This window comes from Camelus ferus, chromosome 8, assembly GCF_009834535.1.
Source record: "Camelus ferus isolate YT-003-E chromosome 8, BCGSAC_Cfer_1.0, whole genome shotgun sequence".
In the NCBI taxonomy this organism is placed as follows: domain Eukaryota; kingdom Metazoa; phylum Chordata; class Mammalia; order Artiodactyla; family Camelidae; genus Camelus; species Camelus ferus.
In genome coordinates this window covers 4,722,305-4,743,068 of record NC_045703.1, presented here as the reverse complement: position 1 = coordinate 4,743,068, position 20,764 = coordinate 4,722,305, and the positions used below count along the sequence as shown (strand labels likewise).

The 20,764-nt window shown below is 37.4% G+C and overlaps 1 long non-coding RNA gene and 1 other non-coding gene across 2 annotated transcripts in view; both read left to right on the top strand.

Moving 5' to 3' along the window:
- Window positions 1–16,278, top strand: part of LOC116665249 — a 49,472-nt gene extending 33,194 nt beyond the window's left edge. The window contains exons 2-4 of the long non-coding RNA XR_004321769.1: window positions 8,316–8,439; window positions 12,925–13,003; window positions 16,144–16,278. This is a non-coding gene — a long non-coding RNA (uncharacterized LOC116665249). The remainder of the gene's footprint in view (window positions 1–8,315; window positions 8,440–12,924; window positions 13,004–16,143) is intronic.
- On the top strand, window positions 11,246–11,351 carry LOC116665564. Its single transcript, XR_004322222.1, has one exon. It is a non-coding gene; the product is annotated as a U6 spliceosomal RNA (small nuclear RNA).
- Window positions 16,279–20,764: the final 4,486 nt, after the last annotated feature.

Here is a 20,764-nt window from a genome sequence, read left to right as displayed (position 1 = left end):
GGAGGTACTATCACAAAGCACAGTGATGAGGAACAGAGACAGAAACCATTTTATTACACTGCTTCTCACTGAATTGAATAACTAAATTAATAAATAAGAATAAATAAATTAATATTTTTAAGTATGTCAATAACTCTAGAAAAAACCATTTGAGATGTGAATGTTCATAAGGGGCACCAATTACACATTATATCCTTTTTTAATGTTCTTTCAACTTTAAAAATTGCCTAGAATTTATGAGAAAGGTGATACTATGTTAGAGTGGTTTAAGACAGACTTCTCAATAGATGGCGCGGGGGTCAATTGAGTATCTGTAAGAAAGTGTTTGAACACTTATCATACAAAAGTGATCAGTCTAAAAATGTAGCTCTAAAGGTTAAAGGGTGACGGAGGAGATCAAGATGGTGGCGTGAGGAGCAAAGCTCACCTTACTCCCATGAGCACATCAAAAATATCTCTACATGTGGAACAGTTCTCACTGAAACAGACCAGAAGCTGGCAGGAAGATGCTCATACAACCAAGACTGTAAGAAAGACCCACGTGGAGTCAGGAAGAAAGTGAACAGAAGGAAGCAGGTCGGGACTCAGGAGGGAGCACAGAAGAGGAGGAGGAATAGGATTACACAGGCTGAGATCCTCCGTGGGGAGTGAGCAGTTCAGATCACATAGTGAGTGCCCTAGCCCTGGGGTCTGACACCAGGAGTCCTCTGGTTTAAAACACAGTGGGACCAACAGCAAGGCTGTAATAAACCTATTCTACTAATGAAGAGCACGCACACACTTGCTCACCCCCGAAACGAAGCAGAGGCAGCGTACTGAAACTGCTTGGGACTGTGGCGATTTCCTGAAACCACCCCGGTGCGCTTGCACTGAGCACCTGCTCTGCCCTCTTGCTCTGTGGTGCCAGCTCCACACTGGAGCAAAGGTTGGTGCTGAGGAGAGCACACAGTTATGGGGGACAGAGCCAGCCTGTACCCAGTGCGGCATCCAAACTGTGCAAGGAAAGCCATTACTGGTGTCCATGGGGACAGCAAATAGGGAGCAGCTCAGAAACTGACTGGTAAGCCAAGATGGCCCCAGCATGTGCCCCTGCCCATAGCAGGCACATGCCCCAGGACCTTTTGCTCCAGTGCTGCTCCTCTCTGGTGAGAAAGCACCAATGCTGGGGGGTGGGGTGGGGGGAGAACACACACTTAAAGGGAATGGAACCAGCTCAGACCTAACCTTCAGGGCTTCTGTTCCTGTTCCAGCGACCAAAAGGATGGTGTTGGCCACTGAGCAGAAGAGAAGCCCCGTGCCACACCTGACTCTGGCACTAACGTCCCTCCATCTCCAGCCCCACCTCCCACCAAGGTGATGGCTGCCAGCACACCCTGGGGGATACATGATACTCACCTTATATCCAGCTCTCCCACCAAAGCCACTGGTCACACGCAGACTGTGTACAGACAGTCCCACACAAGGACACCCCTTCAAGATGGATAGGTAATTGTTTCACCTGATTTCATACAGACAAGCAAATGAGAAGACAGAGAAATCTGTTTCAAATGAAAGAACAACAACAACAAAACTAATAACAGAAAAAGCTAATAAAATATGGATAAAGAATTCAAAACACTAGCAGTAAGAATGCCAATTAAACTAAGGAAAAAATAGATAAACATAGTGAGAATTTTAACAAGAAAATACTAAATATAAAAAAGAACCAGTTAAAACTGAATAAACAATAACTGAAATAAAAAATATACTAGATGGAATTAACAACAGATGAGGTGGTAAAGAAGAACAGAAAGTGATTTGAAAGATAAAATAATGGATATCAGCCAATCAGAACAGTAAAAAAAAAAATTAAAAATTAAAAAATAGAGAACACTTTAAGGGACCAACATCAAGTATATTCACATCACATTATAAGGGCCCCAGAAGGAAAAGAGAGAGAGAAAAAGGTTGAAAATACATTTGACAAAATTATGGCTGAAAATTTTTGGAACATGAAGAAGGAACAGGTATCCATGTACAGTATGCACAGAAAGCCCCCATACAAGATGAAACCAAACAGATACATATTAAAACATATTATAAATGAAATAGCAAAATTCAAAGAGGGGATTCTAAAGGCAGCAAGAGAAAGACAATGTCACATACAAGGGAACCCCCATAAGTCTGTCAGATGACTTCGCTGTGGAAATGCTGCAGGCCAGAAGGGAGTGGCATGATACGTTTAAAGTGCTGAAAGGGAAAAACCAATGACCCGGGATACTCTGCCCAGCAAGATAATCATTCAGAATTGAAGGAAAAATAACTTCTCAGAAGAGCAAAAATTAAGAGTCTATCAATATTAAACACTAAAAAAAAAAAATAGTTAGAGTCTTTTCTAAGTGAAAAAGAAAAGGATACAACAAGAAGTAAAAATCTGTAAAAGAAAACTCCCACTAGTAAAGGCAAATATATAGTAGACAGTGTATCAACTACTTAAATAAGCTAGAATGAAGATTAAAAGACAAAAAATTGTAAATTGGAATTGGAAGTTCAGCTACATCAATCAGAAAACAAGAAGTAAAAGGCATCTAAATTGGAAGGGAAACAGTAAAGTTGTCACTATTTGCAGATGAGTGTTACTATATATCGAAAATCCTAACGTCTCCACCAAAAAAACTACTGGAACTAATAAATGAATTCAGTAAAGTTGCTGGATTCAAGATTAATACATAGAAATCCGTTGTGTGAATATTTATAGAGAATTAGAAGATAATGATTATTCCACAAAGACTATTTTAAGCAAAGGATGGGCTTAAAAATAGATTCGTGTAATAAAGACGTAGCCTAGATGATCTACTTTGACATGGATTTGGAGTTGTTTGAACAGTTGCATCTAAGAAATGTTGAAGTAAATTTCTGTGTCATCCTAATGGATTAATGTCCTTGTCTTTGTCCTCCTTAACAATTTTATCACTGTCTCAAAACAAATTACTAGCAGTGTGACAGATGACACAAAATTGTCGAGTGCGGAATGTACAAAAACAAGCAGTGGTCGGGGCTGTGTGAAAATGAGGTGTGCATGCCCTTGCTGAATATATTCCAATGCAGTTTTCTTCTATACACTGTGCAGACCAGACCAAACCCGTTTTCAGTCCCCAATGAGGCTACAGAACAGAAGTTCGCGACCATGATGAGGGAATGTTTAAAAATAAAAATTGATGACAAAAAAACCCAACAAACAAAAAAAGAGAAATTAATGTCTCTGTTAAAAAAAAAATATGAGGGAATGTTTAAGCTCATTCAATCAAAAATGGACTGTTCTTTGCATTTCAGATATTAATGCATCTAATCCTTATACTGTGGGGGTCCTAGGCAGGTGGTATGATTATCTCTAGTTTACAGATGAGAAACCTGAGGCACTGAGAGATTAATTAATTTGTCTAAAGTCGCACAATTAGTAAGCGGTGAAGCAGAGATTGGAACCCAGGTGTCCGGCCCCGCGGCTGGTACTCTTCGCTATCATGCTGGTGAACAGTTACTGAGGCCAGTGCTTCAAGCCCTGTGCAACATGCTGCTGATGCAAGAGTGCAACAGCCTCTCAGCAAGCGTTTGATCATTGGAATGTGTTCTAGCAGCAGAGGAGTCAGAGATACACTTGTAGTGGGAGAGGCTGAAATCAGCTCTGCTCCCTGGAGGCCAGATTGTCCTGCGTGGTTCCTTCCCCAACAGTGACTCCTCTTCTAGCCACTCAGCCCCTCATTCCTGTAGACTTTCTTTGGGGTCGCTTCCCAGGGCACCGCATGAATCCCAGCAATAAAAACAGCTCGGGCTCCAGGAGGAGGGTGGGGCAGCAGGGGGAGTGTCCTCTCTACTTACAGATGTTTATACCACATTTTCCATTACCAGGTGGTAAATTTGTTAAGGTCGTGCGTGGATAATGTGAGATCCAGTTTTTCAACCTTCTCTACAGTTTTGCATGTAGTTGTCCTTGAAAACCAGTGGGGTGTTGAAGGCTCACCTGGGCCTGAGCTGGAACCCCTCCTTGGTCAGGGACAAGCTGTGTGGTTGTGTCGAAGGCATGTAACCTCTCTAACACGAGGCTTCTCCCTGTGATAAGTGGGAATAATGAAACCACCACAAGGCAAGTGGGTATAAGGAAGAAATGTACTTTTCTCCCACCTTTGAAATAAATTAATGAACTCATATATACACAGTTCAGAGTGAAAGCAAACCTCATAAAAATACAAAAAAGAAATCTTGCAAGTATTCTTTATATGGCAACGAATTAAAGCCCAAGATACATAAAAGAAAAATATTATATTAAATTCCATCTTCTTGCCTAAGGGGAGAACCAAATTGTGTTTTATTCTATTCCCAAGACTGAGGAAGCAGCAGTTTCCAACCTAAAATCAAATGAACAGCCTCTGGTTTCTGAGACAAATTACCCCCAAAAGGCACCAGACATTCCTGACCAGGAAACCAGGGGCACTCTTGGGCTTTAAGCAAAATAGAGTTACATCTATGCAAATATGTGGTCATTTGTGAGACAGAAGCTCCCAGAAACTCTTTTCCCAGGAGTACTTAGTTCTGGAAACACAGAGCTGTGGGGAGACTGGGGGAGGCCGCGGGGCGAGCTAGTTCTAGCGGCCATATTTTACCAAGTTGTTCTAGGCACATAAAGCTCCCCAGTATTTCTAAGAGCAGACATCCCCGTACTGGCCTGGCCCACACCCAGTTTGAGTAATTGCATTCTGTCATCTTTCAGGTCTCCCTGGCACTTTCAATTAGCCACAATTTATATTCTTCCCCGTTTACAACTGAAACTGCCTTGTATTGCAGCGGTGGGGTTACACAGAGGCAGCAGCTAAATTAACAAGCAACCGGTAACTTACTGCTGTTCTTCAGTTCTGTCCTGCCTTACATGCCTGTGGAGTGCGAAAGGTCAAGGAAGGTTAGTTTCATTTTATAAGAAAGACCACTGAAGCTCCAAAGTAACCTAATATTTACATCTATGAGGAGCTGGATTACAAATTAAAAAATAAATTCCCATTTGGAATTTGTACAGGTATAAACCTATACCTTACAGCTGAAATGAAGGAAATAACAAATCTTTTCTAAAAGAGACAAAAAACACTTCAATATAAATACGGGTATAATAGGTTTCTTTTCTTTTTTAAAAAATATTTATTAAGTTCCCACTTGTACGCAGAACTGTTTAGCTGTTGAAATCCAGAGGTGAATAATAGATGCTGTTTCTCAGGTGCTTAAAATGCACCAGTCCCTGTTTAACTCATTTAATATTCACAAGAGCTTGATGAGGTAAATACTAATGTTATCCCTATTTAACAGGTGAGAAACTGAGGCAAAGTTAGTTTTAATAACTTTCTAGAGATGGCACAGTTATAACCAAAGTTTCAAACCTTGGCCATTGATGCCAATAACTGTGCTCCCCACCCCTGTGATCATCTCTCTCGTGCACAGAACAGTCCCGGGATTTAACATTACATAGAGGAAGGTGGACAACAAACACATAAAGAAACAAGCAAGAGAGGTCTTTGCAAATGTGACTGCATACAAGTGCTGAGAAGAGAGTTAAAACATGCTGGCTGGCTGCAATAATGAGGCAGTTGCTTTACGCTGGGTGATAGGAAGGCTCTTCTGTCTAAGCTGGGAGATCTGGGACACAAAAAAGGAAGCAGCTAAGCAAAAATGAAGGAAACAGTGTTCAAAATACAAAGATCTGGTGCCAGGACCTTAAGATGGGCACAGACTAGGCTAGAGAGGACAGTGCAAATTCTGGTTGGAAACAGACAAGCACAGGATGACGAAGGACTGAAACAGTGTAACGTTTAAGTTTTGGCTTTTGTTTTATGTGTAATGGGGGCCTTTGGAAGGTTTTAAGTGATTACATGGCATATTCTGTTTTAAAAGGTTGTTCTGAAGGGAGGATCTATGTAAGGGATGGATGAGAGTGGAAGAATAGAGAAACGGTCTGAGTCCCCAGACAAGAGATGACTGTTACTCGAACTAGGGTGCATCTGGAGAAGAGGGGAAAAGAGGATGGACTTAGAATCTGTTTTTGTTGACTTTGCCAAGGAATACTAGAAGGGAACAAGTGAGGAAAAGAAAATCATTAAGTAAAAAAATCCCAGAAATAATCATTATTTAAATAAATGTAAGTCTATTTCATCAAAGGATTTTGGTGGTTTCTTGGTTTCTTCTGAGAATTCTTAGTTGCACCAAAAAGGTAATTAAATGACATTTAAATTTCACTTCTTTAATTTCATTAACCAAGTCGATAGACCTTTATATTTAACCCTGTGTATTTAAGAAATGGCTTAAGGTATGTATGAGCACTACTGGCCTCATTTAAAATGTTCAGCAATTTGTGTAAAATGTATTTATGATTTTGCAAAACTGCCTAGAAATCTGTTCATTTCAGAATATTACCTATTATCATCACAGAAAGTGCTATGCAGAGGCGCAACATGTCTTGAACATGTTATTTTGGTGAACAACACACACAGTCAAATACAAATAAAACACCATTTATAACAACTGACTAGGACATCAAATTGTCATGCTGAACTCACACCTTAAATGGAAGACATTTATTTGTTTTTTAAATTAAGGAGTGAGAGGATACATCATGGTCCTTAAATTGCATCAACTGTATGAATAAAAGATGTCTAAAATAATTTCAAGTTGAATGTATTTGACAAAAAACTGTTTAAATAAGGACTTTGGAAAAATTGGAAGTACTTCCCATAAGTCTTACTGGGACCTGACATAATATTAATACATTTGATTACTAAAACTTACATTTTGGAGAGATTATTATGTTTTCTTAATTTTTTCCAGTATACAATAGTGTCCTTATAGGTTTGAGCTGGTGCTTTGACAGACTTTCTGTCTGGAGGCCCTTTTCCAGCTAAATTTCACAGACTAAAAAATCCGACCTCAGAGAGTTTTGGGGTATTTTGGATGGTGAAGAAACTGGATGGAGGAAGGAGACATGGGTGTACAATGGTAGTGCATTTGTAGTATTAGATATCTATGGTAAACCCCACATTTTTTTTTCACTCTTTTGTGGGCTCCAAGATTACTGGAAGAGTGTTTCCACCTGGATATCCTGCAGGCTGACCCAGCCTGGCCAAAATTACAAGTGACTTAGTTCTTGCATTTCCTACTCCAGCTGATAAAATTGTCAGTCACCCAGTTCTCCAAACTCCTATGTTTAGAGTTGTCCTTAGCAATTTTACACCACTCACGCAATCTTTTATTAAGCCCAATTAAATTTACCCTTCAAATATCTCTCCAGTTTGTCCCCTCCTCGTCTTTACTGTCACAACTGCCTTAAGTGCTTCCTTCCTCCACCTCTTGGCTGGATTATTCCAGTAGGTTCAACTCGTCCCTTCTGCCCCTTCCCCACTCCAACCCAGCATCTACGCTCATACCAGTTATCTTTCAAAAACAAATGCGACTACCTTTTTGAAATACTGACCTTTCTCCTTATTGTCCCCAAATGAAAGCTACACACCTTAATGTGGTAAATGTCCCTTTACAAGATGGCCTTACCCAATTTTACTCCCATGTTCCATCTTTCGATATTTCCTGAAGAATCTTAACCATCTCCCAAAGAGTTCATCTATGCCAAGCCACTTTCACATTCCTGAGCTTTTTAATACCTTGATTCATCTTGCTTGAATAACTTCTGCTCCCTTTTCACTTCTAAGAGAATCTTCTCCTTAAAGGTCTCAAAGTGTAAGCAAAGATTAGAAGGAAAAAACTTAGGTAGGAAGCCAACAACAATCACAGCTCCTCCAGATCTCTGTCTCTCAGGAGATTTTCTGTTTTTGTTTTTGTTTTTCCCTTTCAATTCATGCCTAATATTTCTCAGATTTCTGGCTGGAGTAGCTGCTAGCAGCACTGTGAACACTGATTTTTCCCTATCTTTTATATCAGGTTTAATTTTTGAAGGAATTTTATTAGGGCATTAAGACTGTAATTCCTGATTCAGTAAGTCTGAGTTTAGGGAAATGCACGTGTGTTTTCTTTGCTACTAAGGGTGAGAACAAAAGTGTGAAAGCATAAAAATTCAGGCATAGAAACTGGAGATCTTGCTTTGCTGTCACTAAACCATAGTCACCAGTGCTTGTAGCTGCCAACAAAGCCTCTTCCCACTCCTTCTCTTCGCCCCACATTTTGTCTAGGAGATCTCATTCCTAAAGCACATCTCTTCCACCCTCTTTCCCTTTTTATCTTCATTGCCTTTTTACCTTGAGGGTTTTTCACAATCCCAAATCCTTTGTTTCTGTTTGTTTTTTCCCCTCCAGGGACAAGTTTGAACCAGGAATCTTCCAGCCAGGAATGAGTCCTAAATGAACATTCACATTCCCCTACATGAGCACCTCAGACACTACAGGCAGCCTGGTATTACCTCCTTCTGCTTGATGAAGGGTAAAGATTATTTTTTAATTTTCTTCAGTGAAATGTTGTTCCCAGAATATATGATAAATGCTAAGGATATTGCAATATCTAAATGATAAGACAGATGCAAATAGATGACAGATTGTTATGCAGTCTAAGGGCCTAAAATATGCAGGTACAAGCTTTTAATTTTTAGTGTAATTAATTGCTCCCATTGTATAATTGCTTGTCATCTCAGTTTTTGTCCTCATATGGATAATTTTTTTTCCTTCTCTGCAATTTCTCACTTGAAGGAGAACAGAATCCAACAAACATACTGTAAACAGGATGCTAAAATTATGTAGATATGGAATCATGACATACATACATATAAGTCCTTTTGAAAACAATGTGATACTGTTATCATCTAGTCTAGACCTTTTACTCCTGAAGGAATTAAAATCTGGGAAATTAAATGAATTTCTAGAGGTTACACAAAGGCCTCATCTCTTTGTCCCTAGGAATCTTGACTCTGAGTCCAGTTCCATTATACCCAATAACTTCAATACTTTTTAAAGTCTTAGTAAAATTGTTCCACGTTTCTATAGATTCTTTCTTCTGCAATTATCTCCCAAAACTCTGTCCTTGAACTTACCTAGAGCACAGAAAACTTCATCTGAGCTGACATAGTGGGAAAGACCTAGAACAGATTTCACCCCCTAAATCTGATTCCTTTTGTGACTGTCTGTTCTTCTCAAGTTTTGGTGGGTTCTGTTGTACAAAAGTTAAGCGAGAAGGGAGATGAGACCTGAGTTGCTAGTAACAACGTGGTGCTGTGGATAAACCAAGATGTTTCCTTTTCATGTTTCCTAAAGAATGTCACGTTCCTAGATGAAGGGTCAGGTCTCTGAAGGGGCTACCAATGCCACCCCAACCAACTTCCTTCCAGATGTGATGACCCCTCTGCGTGAGTTTGGGTTTTGAGTGTGCTGACCATGGTGCTGAGAAGCCAGTGTTAAACATGGCCTTGCTATAAATTCTTCTCCCTTCTGGCCAAATTGTCAGTTAGACGAAGCAGCATCTAACTCTGTGTTTCAGAGCTTTGCAGTGGCCTAGATGCAGCTATGAAAAACCTGCAATCATTTAAAAAATGTAGCAGCTCAAAAAGGTAGCTTTGAAAAAATCTTGTTTATGACCACAACTGAAGTTAAAATGAACAATTCATATGACCAGGAAAAACGGATTTAAATTTATTTGTAACTCTTCTGCTTTTCCTAAAATAATACTCCTTACAAGCTTTTAAAAATTAAAGCAAGAACTTTGGTTGTTATGCCTCCAGTTACATTTTCCTCCAAAAAAATTAAAGCAGTGTTGTGTGATATAGTGTAACTGTCAACCAAAATAATAAAATTATCCAGAGAAAATTAGGTACAATTCACCTGTGGACATAGGAACACTATATGGCATTAAAGGTCAGTTTTAAGCTGGGATCTATGTAAAGCAATCAAGCAAGAGCAATTAGATAAAGAAGGATGAAGTACCTTTCATGGTATGAGTTAATATAAATTCCATAATGTGAATTACTGCATATTTAAAAGACATGCTCCATCTGTAGCCCCCACATGTAAAAATACCTCCTCACTCACTTGCCATACACACTAAAATACGTATTCATAGGACACAGACTGCTGCACTTAATTACTCCAAATGGCCTTGGCTGCTTTCCTGTCCATTTTTTCTGGGGTGGGTACCCTGTATTCTAACTAGAGGCATTCTCTGTGATGCTCGTAGTATCAGGATTGCCAACTGCACTTGTGCCCCCGCATACCTCTCATATAGACAGTGATAACATTTTTATTGGCATTTAAGCCTACCGACCTTGGCCTCTGTTAGTTATGTGCCTAGTTGAGATTTGGCTCTCCATCTCATTTATTTTATTTACAATTGCTTTTCACCTCCCTCAGGGTAGGAGGTTGTCCTAATATGAATTCCCAACAGGGAGTTCTAAGATACACCTTGGAGTACTCCAGCCATGCTATTATCATAATCATCATGCCCAGTCTCTTCCTCCGAGTTTCACACTGTCTAGCGTGTAACAGCAAACAACTGTGAGGATGTAGGATCACCAAAGACACTAACGGCTGTAAATGTCACTGCAAGCTAGGTGCTCAAAGGCCCTGCCTAACTGTGCTGCTTGTCAACTACTGAAGTTCTTCTCTGTAAACACTACTTTCTCCACTTCTCTCCACTTTCTGACGCTTTTGGCACTTCCTAGGAGATGGTTCCATTTTTATAAACTTTCACTACAGGCACAGTTGATGACATTACTTTTCTCATCATTCTTGTTATTTCTCAACTCACACCATCCCTGTTGCTGAGCATTTTCCTATTATAGTTATAAATATTCTATTAGGCACTAGCGACTTCCTCATTACTAAATCCAAACGACAATGCTTATTTTTTTTTAACTTCCTTTCTTCAGAAAGCATTCTTCCACTTTGGCTCTGTGACAGGACACCACACCACACTATTCCCTTCTTCCACTGCTACACATCAATCCTTGAAGGTGGGTGTTCCTTTGGCGTCTGTACTGAGCTTTCTTCTATTATCACTCTACATTGCCTAAGTGGTTTTGTCTATTCTGAAATCTTCACTTATCCCTCATGTACTAATGACCTACTCCTACCATTTTCCAAAACTCTTATCCCAAATGTCCAACTACCTTTTAAATATTTCTGCCTAAGTATCTTGTTGAATCCTCAAATCAACAAATTCAAACTGAACCCATCACAACACACACACACCCTTCTTTATTGTCATCTTCATGTTTACTCTCAAAGAATAAAACCAATATCCAGTGCTCATTCTGGCAGCCTATATACTAAAATTGAAACGATACAGAGAAGATTAGCACAACCTCTGTGCAAGAATGACATGCAAATTTGTAAACATTCCATGTTTTTGTGTGGAGATGCCTTAAAAAACTGAAAATAGACTTACCCTATGATCCATCAATCCCACTCCTGGGCATATATTTGGAGGAAACTCTAATTTGAAAAGACACATGCATCCCAATGTTCATAGCAGCTCTATTTACAATAGCCAAGACATGGAGGCAACTTAAATGTCCATCCACAGACTACTGGATAAAGAAGTTGTGAGAGATATATATATATGAATACTACTCAGCCATAAAAAAGAATAAAATAATGCCATTTGCAGGAACATGGATGGACCTGGAGATCATCATACTAAGTGAAGTAAGCCAGAGAGAGAAAGAAAAATATCATATGATATCACTTATATGTGGAATCTTAAAGAAAAAAATACAAATGAACTTACTTATGAAATAGACAGACTCACAGACATAGAAAACAAACTTATGGTTACCAAGGGGAAAAGGTGTGGGAAGGGATAAATTAGGAATTTGGGATTTGCAGATACTGACTACTATATATAAAATAGTTAAACAACAAAGTCCTACTGTGTAACACAGGGAACTATATTCAATACCTTTAATGGCCTAGAATGAAAAAGAATATGAAAAAAATTATATATATATATGTATAACTCACTATGCTGCATACTAGAAATTATATGAAAAGGAATATATATATATATATATATATATGTGTGTGTGTGTATAATTGAATCATTATGCTGTGTACTAGAAATTAACACAACATTGTAAATCAACTAATTTCAATTAAAAAAAAAACCCAATATCCATAGTTATCCACATTAAACTTCTGGCAGCCTTCCTTCACCACATTTCCCCCCAATACTCATATACAGAAACTCACTATTTATTATCCATTCTAGCTTCTAAATAACTACTGGATGTTTTCATTTCTCTTCACCTTCAATCACAAACTCAGGGCAGCCACCCGCAGCTCGTAACCTGAATTTCTACAACAGCTTTGCTTTCACTGATGCTCAGCACTGCTTTCCCTCATATATTCTTCACAAATAAGCCATCATACTTTTAAAGCATATTTTATTATATTGATTCTCTTATTTAAGCCCTTGAATGGCCTGTCATTGCCATTAGGATGAAAACGAAGCCTGCCGGCTCTGGCCCCTGACTACCTCTCAAGCCTTTCTGCTGCCTCTTCCCCACCTCCTTTTGTTCCGTGTTCCAGTATTACTGACTTTTTAAAAATTCATTGAATGGGCCATATTCTCTCTGGACTTCTCATCTCCACCGGCTCTTCCTCCCACTCTTCTCTTTGTGGAGCTAATTTGTATTTATCTTTCAGCTTTCAGCGTTAAAGTCATTTTAAGAAACCATTACCGGAGCTCCCTCATTCTCTCTACACAGACTCAGGTGCTTTCGTCTCCTAGCTCCTAATGCATTCCCATCATATCATTCACTTATGATCATGCCTTGCTTTTTCTTTGTCTTCAGTGTCTAGCACAGTGCTTGGCAGATGGGAACTTACTGTCCATCGGAAGAACAAAAGACTGAATGAAAGTACAAAGTGCTTTCTTTTCCACTGAGTTAATATATGGTTTTTTTTTCCATCTGTAACACAGTACCGCCCTACATGCTGAATATATACTCATGTATATGCTTAATGTGTCTGCACAAAAGTGGAACGGGGAAGAATTGAAGGTAAGGTTGGAAGAAATAGGAGATGGAGAGTGATTTCTGGCCAGATGCAGTTCTTCAAGGCTTCAAGGCGATTAAAATTGAGAAAATTCAATAAGTAGCTTTGGATTTTTCATCATGAAAAAAAAACTGTTTATTTTGAACTTCTGAGTTTCGTCTTTTAGCATATGGGGAATACTTACTTAAGAAGTGTGAAGGAATTAAAAATATTAGACCTCAGAAGATTTCATGTGAATTCTTGCTGAAAAAATAAAAATCAAAGAAAATGTTCATGTTTTTTAAATATTTAATCTCAGTAGAAATAGGTAAGTTGTAAAGGGCACCTTGGGATACTCCAAACACAAAATTATTTCTATCTAGGTTTAGAATCAATAGTATGACCTTTTATAAAGATTATAAAATTTATATTGCTAATTACGATTGCTTATGTAACAATTAAACAGACTTGCATTACTTTTACCTATACCTGCAAGCAAGGATCTGGACAGTTGGGAAATAAACAAGGGATTAGGGATTTTAACAACAAATCTATCTATAGAATGGATAGTTTGTAAATGATGTAGAATTGTTTATATATGACTTTTATTGCACATGTGTAATAAATATTATGTATAATATATATATTCACATTTTTGTGCACTGGTTAACATGATAAAAATATGAAATACAGTGATAAGTTATTACATGGTCTTTGGTTCTACTAGTTTATAATATTTTTCCTTAGTTGACAATAAGGCGGCAAAATTTTTTTTCCAAGCTGGAACTAACATATGAATAGGCATTTTAAGAAAGACTTTTATGTCTGCCTGCCTGCATATCTGTGTGTGTGTGTGTGTCTGTGTGTGTCTGTATGTGTGTGTGTGTGTGTGTGTGTGTGTGTGTGTGTGTGTGTGTGTAAAGTCAGTGAGAGTTTAGCTCACATCTGGTTTGGGGATCCTGCACAGAACTAAACAGAGTTAGCTTAGTTTAGGATAGGGATCATGATACCATTTGTCTCCTGGTTTCCCTACACTGGCTTAATGCCATCCAGATCTCTGGTCCTTCTCAAATCCCATCAAATAAGCTATATTTACATGCATTTTAAGTATACTGGAAACTTCACATGAGGTTTTTGGAAGATGGGGAATTTACACAGGGTTTCAGCTTTCCACCATCTTGCTCCCTTTTTTTCCTCTCTCTTCTCCTTTCCCCAAATTCCTGTTTTGCCATCACATAGGGAAGTTCTACCATCTCTTTCGTTTCTTGCTTTGTGCTGACCTAAGTTCCTCGCCTCCCTAGGCTCCTCTCCTTCTTCCTCCATTAGAGGCTTATCAAGATAGTTCCCACAACAAAAACTATTCTCTCACTAAAACCATTCTGTTCTTAGCTTGTTAAATGCAGCAAAACCAAAAAAGCTTCACCATGTTACAATAAAACTATTTTTGTTTAAAAAAAAAAAAACCAACAAATCTATTAGTTTATACTTTCTGCCATTTTTAAATAAAGTAGTAAAGTTATGCTGATTTGTAATAATAACAGCTTGTGGGAAAACAGCAGTACTAATGCTCTTTTTTTTAACATTTTTTATTGATTTATAGTTATTTTACAATGTTGTGTCAAATTCCAGTGTAGAGCACAATTTTTCAGCTATACATGAACACACATATATTCATTGTCACACTTTTTTCTCTGTGAGCTTCCATAAGATCTTGTATGTATTTCCCTGTGCTATACAGTATAATCTTGTTTATCTATTCTACAATTTTAAAATCCCGTCTATCCCTTCCCACCCTCCACCCCCTTGGCAACCACAAGTTTGTATTCTATGTCTATGAGTCTATTTCTGTTTTGTATTTATGCTTTGTTTTTTTTGTTTTTGTTTTTTAGATTCCACATATGAGCAATCTCATATGCTCTTTTAATAATAATGGAAACAATATGATTAATCAATCTAAAAGTTCAAAATCTAAAGTACACTGATTAACTTTGCATCTTAGAGTAGGGAACTATATTTTGCTATACAGTGGTTAGCATCTTTTTTAAAAGAATGTGAGTTAGTTAATAAATGAACATTTGGATGGCTGATCAAATGTGTGTGTGATTGGCATGCATATTGTGTGAAAATTATGATGACTTAAAAGCAATTAATACTAAGTAATACTTCACTATTTGAGTGTTTATGCCTAAATATCTAATAGCTTTTCTTTTATTGCTTTAAAAATAAATAGTACTTGACCTTCCTAAAGCAGTAATTCAGAAATAATGTCACTTTACTAAGTAAATTAGATAAACTTGAGACAAAAGCAATCCACTGAATTTATGCTTTAGAACAACTAGGGAGGAAAACTCAGTACTTCTGATATGAATACAACACAGAAGGTTATGGAAACAAATTAAGGGCAGAAAACTGAGCTCTGATAGTTGAACTGGGTGAGTATTGAATTTGAATTTATATCAATTCTGCCTTATTTGAAAAGGTATTAATATTACATAGGTTCCTTTTTATTTTTAATGTTCTTCCCTTTTTAACTACCATCTCTTCCATAGTACAAGAAATTAAAGAAAAAACTGAGAAAAATCAAAATATGTCATATTACACGTTTGGCAGCATAAAATGGTAGCTATTGACCTTTGAAACTCTCCTGTCATAGTTGTTGAGAGAGCCTCACATAAGAGGGCTAATAAACTACCCTTTCCATGAACACATCTCCTTCTTGGAGGCTGTGTTGTTGCCCAAGAGCTGATAAGCCCAGCCACCTTCCCTGAGTGGGAAACAAGCTCTGCAGGTCTGCAAGACAATGCTATTCTTTAGGACTTTCTAGAATAAAGCAAAGGATATAAAATTACTACCATTAAATTGAATAAAAAGGTGAAGCTATTATCCCTAGTCATAAAAATAATCTTGGAACAATTTGGAGTCAGTTAAACCCTCACATTATTTCTCCTATGTGCTTTGAGTCCCAGTGTGAGGCTTGTGTTGGCAGAGATGAAAGAATCTCACCTTGTGAGTCACTTAGAACAGCCAGGAAGGACGGCAAATGCTACAAGAATGATTAGAACTACCAACTTAAAGTGCATTAATGAGACTATTTGCATTATTCAATAAATATTTAATGCCAAGATCTTGACCTATATTCTTTAATATGTTTTTTTCAATTTCACAGGCACCACTTTTTCTTCATGGAGTTGTAAGAGGTATATCAAAGAACCAAAGATCATAGACCATCTATTCATAGACTTTTTTCTGGATTCTCATCATTCTGCCTTTTATAGTACAGTGATTACAAAATTAAATACCAACTTTTTTGACATTTAAGGCCAAGAGCAAAATAAATAAATAAATAAATAAATGGCAATATCAGAATCACTTCAAATTATTTGATTCAGTAAATATTACATGCATGCAAAACAAGTGCATACACCTTAGGTTCTATGTGTTAAAATATGTATGTGTTTTACATTTCCTACCCAGAAACTAAATCCTTTTTCTTCATTGGAAGGACCTAAGTTACAGAGAAATATTAATATAAGAGAAAAATCTACTTAAAATATGTGTATTCTATGTGATGAGAATACACAGATCTTTTCCCCTCTTATAACTCATGTCAGTTTTTGCCTTTGAGAGTTCCCTATAAGAGCAACTAAGATTAGTAAGGATTCATGTTAGTTGAGTAGCACAAGCTCTTCTTTTCCTCTGTGCCTGACTATGTTTTACAAGGAAGGGATGACAAAGCAAAAAATGTGGATTGGTCATTCATCTCCTCCCACAGAAATTTTCACTAAAGTAAAATTGGAAAGTTCTGAATTTCTACCTCATCTTTAGGTTTAGCTATTTTTCTCAAAGCTTCTTTCTGCAGTCTGATGACCTTCTAACAATTTGAGTTCTAGAAAGAAATTCACTTGGACTATAAGTGAACCTTCTATAACATAGAGACAAAGAAAAAAAATTTTATATGCCCTTTATTTCTCATTGGTTGTTCTGATCTCTTTCATGAGAAACCACCCACTGGTTAGTTTAAAAAAAAAAAAAAGCCAAAACTTAACTAAATCTCAGATCCAGTTTAAAACCTGAACTAATCATAGGGTTAAAGCATCTTTCAAATAACCCCTCCCGTAATTTCTCTACCCTCTCACCGTAACGAGCACCGAAGTGGGGGAGTGGGCTTGCAATGTTGAGGGGACAGGCCCCTGGCTAGTCCTGAGCTGTACACTGACTGGCATCAGCTGATTGCGAAGTAAATCTTCTGTCTGTTTTGTCTTTACATGTCCCTGGCCTCTAATGCTTAAGTCCATGTCTATTAACCTTTGTTCAACTCTCAGATCTAGAACAGTCCTAAAGGGAGTCTCTGATGAGCCTGATCTGCCCAAGGATGTGTCTGTGAACTAATCAGAGATCTGAGTGTGACCACCACTGATCTTAGTCAGAGTGGTCCCTCTGTATGCTCCCTGCACAACCACAGAGATTCTAGCAAGCCTTTCTCTTGCTTCTGCTTCTATAATATGGGAGACAAGGGTTACTCTGGGGAAATAAAACGCAATTGCTTCCCCCTGCTAGACAGAGCAGCAACACCAAGGTTACCTTAATGAGTCTGTTTCCAGGACACCCAACTGTAGTCATGTACATAACCTCCGCTTCTAATCCATTCCTTCTCTGCTTTCCCCAGGTTCAGAAAAAAAGTGACTTCCCTGTTTGCTTTTTCTTTTTGGGCTTGCATGGTTTAACCCACATATCCTAGCTCTTGATACGCTAAAGAGAGAGAGAAAGAAATTTGACAATCTTTTCTCATGACAATATCCTAGCTCTCAAGGTTATTATAAAACTTGCTTCCAAATAATATTTTTAAATGTCAGAAAATGAATCTTTTTCTTGGATTCCTTCTATAACAAGTTCTAATCTTCAGGCAGAAGGACAGAGTTGGGCAAAGAGGATGTGGTATGAAGAAAAGTTTCAAAGGTTAAAAGGAAAACCACATAAATAACCTTAGACTATCATACTTATTACAGACTTTTTTTCTATACATGTTTTTTAAAGTAGACCATGAATCTAAAATTTATATAAAATTCAAAGGACAACCAACATCCTTTTAGGAATATGTTCCAGAGTCAGAAAAAAATATATATATATAGGTATTGATAAAGTTTAAAGCATAAAAAAGTAAACATTTTTATGACAAAATTATGGTCAAAAATTAACAGCTTATTGGAGAAAATACCCTTAATACAGTTATAAAAGTATTGATACCCATAATTCTTAAAAGCTTTTACATATAAATAAGGAAAATACAGGTACTCTACTCAAATAAGCAGTTTGCAAAAGTATAAATGCAAATGGCCAATAAACATTAAAATAAGTGTTCAGAGATTTCTGGTTTCTAGTTCTGCATGTAAGAAAGCCTGGAAGTTGCCACTTCATCTTAACAATAGGTAAGTAGCTGAACAGACTGAAAAATCAACAACCTATATTAGATCCTTAAAAAAGGGAGGACACAGGGCAGACTGCTGCACTCAAATTTGAGAGACAGACAGATACGGGGAGTCACAGCTTACCAGAGCAGAGGCTCATGAGCAGAAACCACTGGGGAAACCAGTGCCCAGGAAGGAAACCCTGAACTGTAATTGGCAAATTGCTGAAGGCTCAGTGAGGACTACTCTGAGAGTTGAAAATTCTCGGGAGACTCACTCAGAGTGGAACCACAACAATTTGGTGAGTTTACCTCCAGGAGCCCAACCAGGTTCCCACAGAAAATACTGGACAAAAATCCCACATGCTCCAGCAGGGAGAGTGGAAAAGGGACTATCGTGAAACTCACCAGAGCACTCTAGTTCTCTTAACAAGGCCGGTGCTCAGAGGAAACTAGATAGCCAGAGTCTAACCTGCTGGGGTTTTATCAGAGCCTAACTAACCTGAGTGACAGGTAATACCCAATCCCAGCTAGTTCTAGCCATTCTCTGTTCCACCAAAGAGGGGGAGAAAAAACCTGAGAAACACTTGTGAAGTTCACAGTCCAGTCACAACCTCACTGCAAGACTGAGAACTAACCACAGGACTACAGAATGCTTCCCCTCCTCCCACACCTCAGTACCACATGGCTAAAGGCCTACTGACAGCACTTCCTTTTTCCCAGTACATCATGTCCAGCTAATAAGAAAAAATTACAAAGCATTCCAAACGGCAAAAAACACATACTGAAGAGACAGAGCAAGCATCAGAACTAGATATGGCAGAAATGCTGGAATAATCAGATCAAGAACTTAAAAACACCTGTGATTAACATGTTCAGGGCACTAACGTATAAAGTAGATAGCATGCAAGAAAAAATAGCCAATGTAGACAGAGAGATGGAAATCCTAAGAAAGACCCAGAAAGAAATCCAAGCAATAAAAACACTGTAACAGAAATAAAGAATACTTTTGACTGGTTTATTAGTAGACCAGACATAGCTGTGGAAGAATCTCTGAACTACAAGATATGTCAATAAAATCTTCAAAAACTGAAAAACAGGAAAAAATTTTAAAAATTAGAACAGAACACCCAAGGACTGTGGGACAGCTATGAAAAGTGTAACATATGCATAATGAGAATAACAAAGGAAAAGAGATAAAGTAACAGAGAAATATTGAAACAATAACTGAAAATTTCCCCCAATTAATGTCAACAGATCATGAAGTTGAAATAATACCAAGAAGGATAAATGCCTAAAATGCTCTACCTAAGATAATCATTTTCAAACTATAGAAGATAAAAGATAAAGAAAAATAATCTGAAAAACATAAAGTTTAAAAAACACCTTACTTACAGAGACATAAATATAAGAATTATATCCAACTTCTAGGAAAGCACACAAGCAAGAAGAACATGAAGTGAAATATTTAAAGTACTGAGGGGAGGAATTGCACCAACCTAGAATTCTATACCTTGTGAAATTATCCTTCAAAAGTGAAGGAAAAATAAAGTCTTTCTCAGAAAAACAAAAGTGAGGAAATTTGTTGTCAGTAGATCTACCTTTAGAGAGAAGAGAAGTAATACAGGTCAAAAACTCAGCTCTACATGAAATAAGGTAGAGAATCAAAGAAGGAATAAGGTAAAATAAGAATGTTTATTTTTCTCATTCTAATTGATCTAACAGGTAACAGTTTGTACAAAATACTTATAGCAACAATGTGTTCAATTTTATATACACATATATGCTTCTATATAAGTGAAATGAATGACAGCAATGATAAAAGGGACAGAAGGGAGGAATTATGATTTTTTTTTATTATAAGGAACTCATATTACCTGTGAGTGATACAGTTTATCTGAAAGAAGACTTGGATTAGCTGGAAATGTATATCAAACTCTGGGGCAGTCATTTAAAAGGTAGAATAAAAAAGTGTAACTGATATGTCAAGAAAGGAGGAAAAATGGAATCATATAAATGCTCGATTAAAACCACAAAAGGCAGCAAAAGAGTAAAAGATAAAAATAGGAAATAAAAGAACAATGGCAACAAATAAAAAACAGTAACAAATGTGGTAGATATTAATCCAAATATATCAATAATCACTTTCAATGTCAATGGTTTAAATGTACCCATTAAAGGACAGAAATTGTAAGAATGGATTGAAAAAAGATCCAAATACATACGTCTACAGAAAACCTGCTTAATTATAAATACATATAGATTGAAAGTAAATGTAATGTAGAAAAGGATACCATGCTAAAACTAATCCAAAAAGTAGGATTAGCTATAGTAATTTTGGATAGAGCAGACAGTATCAGAAATAGAGAAGGGCATCATTTAA